General features: G+C 37.1%; 1 pseudogene; it reads right to left on the reverse strand.

Moving 5' to 3' along the window:
- Positions 1-237: 237 nt before the first annotated feature.
- LOC106943295 (neuroligin-4, X-linked pseudogene) lies at positions 238-6,512 on the reverse strand (annotated as a pseudogene).
- Between the last annotated feature and the right edge of the window lie 272 nt (positions 6,513-6,784).

Consider the following 6,784-nt stretch of genomic DNA (forward strand, 5'->3'; position numbering starts at 1 on the left):
CAATGTTCATCCACAAACAACACATGACCATAAGCTTCTTGTTACATTGCCCATATGTTATTGATCTGCTACTTGCATTATACTCTGAAGATTTTCTAAGTGCTATAAATAAAAGAACCATCAACGTTACATAAAGAAATGCCCACAGCAAATTAATTTTAAAGTAAGCAATATCTAATTTAAACAGTGCCATACATATTAAAACAGGGACAGTAAAAATGTAAAATGCACAAAAAATTGTAAAATACTGATATTTTTATTTTTCAAAAATGCAGCAGAAATGTTTTAGGCTCGTCACACGCCATCCGTCTGCTGAGACGGCAAACCCATAAGAAGAAACAGATATTCATCCAAACATCCTTTAAATATTGTTTTTGTATCGTTTTGAAAAAGTTTTTTGTTCGCCACAAAGTTTTCAGCAATTTTAAATTTTTCACATATTCGGTTAACAAGTGACTAAAAAAACTCTGAGGAAAACTGATGAGGAAGTTACTTAGGATGAGCAGAGATTATATAGGTCTCAATGTGACAAAGCTGCTTGTGGTCACACATGTTAAGGCTGGGAAGGAGAAGGGATGGAAGGACCAGACTAAAGTTGGATGAAGGAAAAGGGCTGGGAAACAAATGCAGAATAATACATAAATGCTGCAAATCTTTTGCTTGGGCACTTGGTTGAGTTACTGGATTTGAAGTCATTACGGGTCCTATGATCATTTTGGTTAACTGGAGCACAGCAAAAGCCTTTTATGTGGTCTCCATGGGAGCTCTTTATGTTAAATACTTTACTTATGCATGGAAATTGTTTGTAATGGATTTGAGAAATGCTTGATCTCTATTGCTAATGACTAAGACCAGTAACAACCATAAAGCCCTCCTACACTCACAGTGAAGTCAACAACAAAAACCTCAGTATTGTCAATATGTCCACAAGATGATGGTCAGAATTTCAGAGATAGGTTTTTTAATTCAACATTTTTAATTTAAAAAAATGATCCTGTTTGAGGATATTAAGGCTTAGGAAGCAGCATGTTTGGAGCCTTGTTTTCCTACAGTGTTACGTTGCTCTCATTATAATCCAGAGCTACTTTATCTTCACCTCATTAATCAAAGCTTGCTCCAAACCAAGGTCGCGGAAAGTAAACCCAACTTCAAGCTGTAAAAAATTGATTTTAGAGAAGTTTTTTTAATCAGGGCCAGGATTTTTTGTCAGCACCAGGTAGTTTAATCAGGGGAACAACTTGGAAAAACAGCGGCTCTTCGTGAAGTGTAAATATCAAGGGCACGGTGCCTTTCAGAAGCATTTGTAAATTTTTATGTTAAAACCAAAAACTTTAAAATACTTTACTATAACATTTCAACACAAAGTTGTTCAAAATTGCAAAATGGAAGACAATTTATGAATTAATTTTAATTTTTCTTTCAAAAAACAACTGCAGATCCACATTTACTCTGGCACCTTCAAGTAAAATCTAATGTGCAAACTTCACCTAAACCAAGAAATAGTGCAAAGACGGCATTGATCTGAGATGCAGCCAATGGCAATATGTAAGCTGATATGTAATATATAATTGCATCAAATCAGATCAATGCGTTAAAATGACCCAGTCAAAGTCCAGATGTAAATCCAATTGAGAATCTGTGGACTTAAAACCAGACGGTTACAAATGGTTCATCAAATTTGAGCTCTTTTTTAAAGAAATATGGATAAAACTAATTCTTTAAAACAACAGAAAGTTTCTATTTGTGCAAAGCTGACAATGACAAAAGATTTACAGCTGTAAATGCATCAAAAGTTGACAAATCTTCCACTTTCCAATGATGTACTACTCTGTAAAATAATTGTTAAAAAGTTTGTGGTTGTAACATGAAAAAAGTGAAGAAGTTTCATAGATTTAATTACTTTTTAAGAAATAATGCCTCGTTGAGTTTTTTAGACATTCCGTAAAATTCTGGGCCACTTTAATCATCACCATCTGTCTGTCTTTCAAAAACCTCATTATGAGTTGGGGTTCAGAAAAGAAAATCATGTCAGAACAATCAGGGTCAACGGGATAAAGGGTCAAAGGGTTAATGGTTTTTTTTCTTTTTTTTTTTTTTTGGCTGGTGCTTAATCATCAAACCAATATTGCATTATCTACACAGTACTAGCTCATTGATCAATGTTGAAAGAAAAAAATGGCAGGATGATGTGAAAATATTCTATAGTTCAGCTGCTGAACAAGTATCTATATGGTCACATAGGTAAAAAAAAAAAACATCTCTAAAATGATTCTGCATAGCAAATGTAGCTTTTATATCAACGTACTGTGTAAATACTACAGCAGGTGAGATGGAAAGACAACCAGCCTTGCTTTAGGACATCTATACAATAATATATTAATATCTGAAATGAAAGCAATAATGTGGTTAAATAAGTCATGTTTTAATGCAAGTAGCAGGTAAATGCTATAAATCATAATATATCTGTATCTTTCCATTCTATTTACAAGAGTTTGACACATCGCTGGTTAGAGTGACTCTTCAGGGAGTCTGGCAACGCTTCAGAGGCCCGTTCTTCTTCTGAATCTAACCTCTGTCTCTTGGCATACTTTCCATGTTGTTTTTTTATATCTCTATCCTCTTTCCTGGCTGTCAAATCTCACTCAACAAAATCTTTATCTCCCTTACAATCATTTTTTTTTCCTTCTATTGATATAGTTTTTTTAATCCCTCTCTTGTAAATCTTTTTTTACAACCATCCCTTGCTTTTTTCTTTTCTTTTCTTTCCATCTTAGCTTAGTTGGATCCTTGGCAGATAGGGCCTTTGATCTATTTTAATGGAAAAAAAAAATGCTACATTCACATTTTAACAGGTTGTTCAAGTTGACATCAGCAGTCTGTGTGTGGTACTTCTCCACTCGTTTCTACATCTGCATCTGATATCCTCGCTCCCAGGACAGTCACTCAGGTGTGGTAGTAGAGAGCCAGAACTGACCTGCGCATCCTTTATCTTCCTCCTCAGGTGTAGAAAAAGCTGATTTAAAATCCAGAGCAGGTCTTGACATATTGGGTTGCACAGAGTTGTGTCTCTGGGGAACCCAGTTTAACTGCAGTTACCCAACATGCAACACACAGACACGTGCACACACACGTCTGCTTTCTCATTCTGAAAGAAGTCTCTCTGTGGTTCAATCTGTAACAATCCTGCAGGGTAATTATTAGAGGTATTTCAGTCTGTTTTATGCATGTGTGTGAATATGCGTGTGTATGTGTGTGTGCGTGTGTTGGATTGTGAGCTGTAGATCTGTGTGTTTGTCAGTGTCTGGCTGCGGTTATACACGTGTGGTGGAGTGTGTGTGCGTGGAGATGTGTGTGTGGGGCAAGTGTGTATTACTATACGGGCTATGGTGTGTATATCCCTGGTGAGGGTGGCCCATCCTCATCCCAGCCACCGATCCTGGTGTCATTGGGGTCATTGGTGTTGCAGGAGTAACAGGGTGTGAGCCCGGGGTCACTGGCAGCGAGCCCGGGGTCAGGGAGGTCATGAGGGGAACGTCATCTGGAGAGCGGCGCAAGGTCAGGGTATAATCAGGTGGACAGGTGAGCCGCACAGTGTCCAGCGTGCTGTAAATGTCCTGGGTGTCCAAACCGTCCAGGGCATCAAGCGTGTCCAAAGTGTGATGGTGGTGGGCGTTGTTCCGCTCGTCCGCTGACGCTACATCACACTCGAGCTGCTTCACCTGAAACATGAATGGCAGGAAAGTAAGCACAATGAAGATAAAGAAAAAAATGAATGAATTTTAGAGATTTGTTTTTACAACATTTTCAGTAATAAATGCAGAGTCAGTCAGCGTACGGTGCCAACTGATGGAAATAATTTTAGGCTTCTGACGACAGAACAATGGTTCAACTTCAATGAACCTTAAAAATAAAAATCATTTGCTCAAGTTTGATATTAATGCTATTTTTTATTATTTATATTTATTAATCAGAAAATGAAGGGGCGCATTAGTAAAAATATAATGAGAGAACGCTGCTACGTATCATCTTGGCAAACCAGATTATGATTATTTAACCATTTCATTTTTTTATCCAAACACCAAAACACTAAAAGGGATCAAATTAAATATGTATCTTTTTCCAATTCAAAGTAGATTGCTGAAATGGTAAATATGATAATCAGATATTTATCTTGATTCGTATCTGCTAAGTCACCTTAATGATTTTGCTGGAAATGTATTAATTTTCAAATTCAAATAAATATTAGCCTAGCAAATCTTTATTTATAAGATAACTTATAAATTAACTGGCACTACAAAAGAATTGACAGGAATGAGTATTAGTCATAAATTTATGAAAAATAATTTTGTTTTTAGAGGCCCGTTTTAATGCTTGTTCTTCCTCTTACATAATTTTAAAGACATTTGAAGCTCACAATTAGCTGCCATTGAGATTTATTCATCTCTAAAAATATCAATAGTGAGGACATCACATTATTAGTTCATATTAGCTCCTATGTTATGGTGCGTTCACAAATTGAAAACAATAATTGGATTTTTGTATCTACTGAGCACTAAGCCAGCCAGTAAAGAGGAAAAAAACTATTCTTATTTCATTAGCAGTTTTGTAATTGGTCCATCCATTCGAGCGACATTAGATGTCCTTCGGTCACTTCATATAAGCTCTGCTATAAATCAAATGAACAAACACACACTGTATCTTAATATCACTGGTTTACAGACTATAAAACTTAAAAAGTTATTCCAGCAGATGCCTAAATTGCATCTGAAAGCTGCAAATTAGCATATCAGTCCTCAACTCAAACATGGATCACAATGCTGTGTGTAAAAAAGGGTTTTTATGTTTTTTTTTCTTACATAATATATAAAAAAAACACTTTTTAAATAACAGAACAGACTGTCTAAGCAGCTGTGATGCTGAGCAATACAGTTGAATTGCAAATTATTAGAAATTGTCTGGCATAAAAAGTATGTAAAATGCGTCACTCAACCAAAACACAGCAAATACAGTTGAAACATTCAGTGAATGAATTGGAGGCAATTTTCCGCAATTCAAGCCATTGTACATCCACACACGTGCACCCATCCGAACGCTCTCGCTCATTTTCATACTGATAATATCCTCTGATGACAGGCTGTGAGTCAGAAGAGAGATCTGCCTGCAGCTGTGCTTCCGGCAGGCCAAGAGTTTAGTAAATCTTTCCTCACAGCCTCAACCGACTTAATGTCAGCGCTTGACTAGTTCTGTATAACTTTTGTTGCTATTAAAGTGCTGTCAAACTCATTAATTAACACACAAAGAGTTGAGTTATTTATTTAGCACAAATAAATAACTTTATGCTGTCAGGGCAGATGTTTAGTACTTTTAGCGAAACACTGGGTCAAAAAATGTGACCCAGGTTGTTGGATTGGACAAAGGACTAGAATTATGTTACTTTTAGCTAACAGCTGTTTAATTTTTGCTTTTTCTTCAAGATATTATGTCCACTTTATTCTCATTGTCATTATTTTTTACATTGATCACAAAACCGAAGTTAAACTTTTTCTTTTAATAGAGTTTTAACAGAGTTTAATAAAGTTTTAATCGACTTTATGTGGTTGATTTTTTTACTGGTTGGATAATTTATAAATGTAATCCACTTATTTAAGCAGAATTTAACTAAACCCACACCTCAACATTAGTTATTTGTTGCTCTAACAATTTTTGTGGAAAACCTAACACAGGAATCTATATCAAACTCATAACACAGCCAGTTAAATTAGATCAGCTTTGAGAAGGCGCACATGGGCCTATTCTAGAAATGGACAGAAGATTACTCACCTGTAATGACATCAGCCCCTCCCCCTGCAGGTGGGCCGCAACATCTGCAGGAGTTATGTCTCTTCTAGGGGGAGGCAGCGGACGTGGTCTTCTATGCTCAAGACGTCTTTTGTCTTTCTTATAAAGCAGAGCCGCGAATGCAAGAATATTGAGAAACAGCAGCGATGCTCCGACTGCTATCGTAACTGAGAGTTCAGTCGAGTAGTCCTCATTTGGGATCCGAACTCCACTTTCCCCTCCGTCCTGGCCCAAAGCGGACTCCGGAGGCTGTGGCGTTCCCCCTTGCGAACTTGGATGACGTGTGCTTATAGGAGGCCAACCTTTGGATAGACGCTTGGTGTAGGAATAAGGCGTATCGTCTTGTGGAGAGGGACTGTGCGTGAAGGAGGAAACAGACTGCAAGAGTTCATTAACATGATGCAAGTGAGGAACGAGCTGGAGCCAGAAGGAGATCTTGGTGGCGCGGTAGTGGTCTCTGACACGCGGCTTGAGGCCGATGTGGAGGTACAGTTGCTCTTTGGGGGTGTATTTAGACCAAGCAACTTCTTCAAAGCGATTGGGCTTTGTGTGGATGAACTTGGTGTCTTGAGGAACTGGCTGGTTTGGATCCCTGAAAGAAGGAAAAATACTGACAGGTAAATCATTGTGAGAACATTCAAAGTGAGCTTTTTCAGTTTTAAGAATTAAAATGTCTCATTTTAAATTTGCTGAATTATTTCTTGAATTAAGGGCTAGTATGCTATCTGGTGTGTCAGAAGCTTCCAACCTTAACTTTCCTTAATTGTCTTCCCTTTGAAAATGACTTTGTCATAAATTTTGCCATAAAGTAATAATAACAACTTTAGGGCAGCATTGATTACTATAACTTAAGTAATATTTAATGATGATCATTCTGGCGTTGAGAAACTTTTTCTTTTATTTTCTCAAGTTTTTCCTAAATCAGCAGCAAGCTATGAGCCGATCA

The sequence above is a fragment of the Poecilia latipinna genome, unplaced genomic scaffold (genome assembly GCF_001443285.1).
Source record: "Poecilia latipinna isolate Pla-1442-1.1 unplaced genomic scaffold, P_latipinna-1.0 Scaffold5104, whole genome shotgun sequence".
NCBI lineage: Eukaryota > Metazoa > Chordata > Actinopteri > Cyprinodontiformes > Poeciliidae > Poecilia > Poecilia latipinna.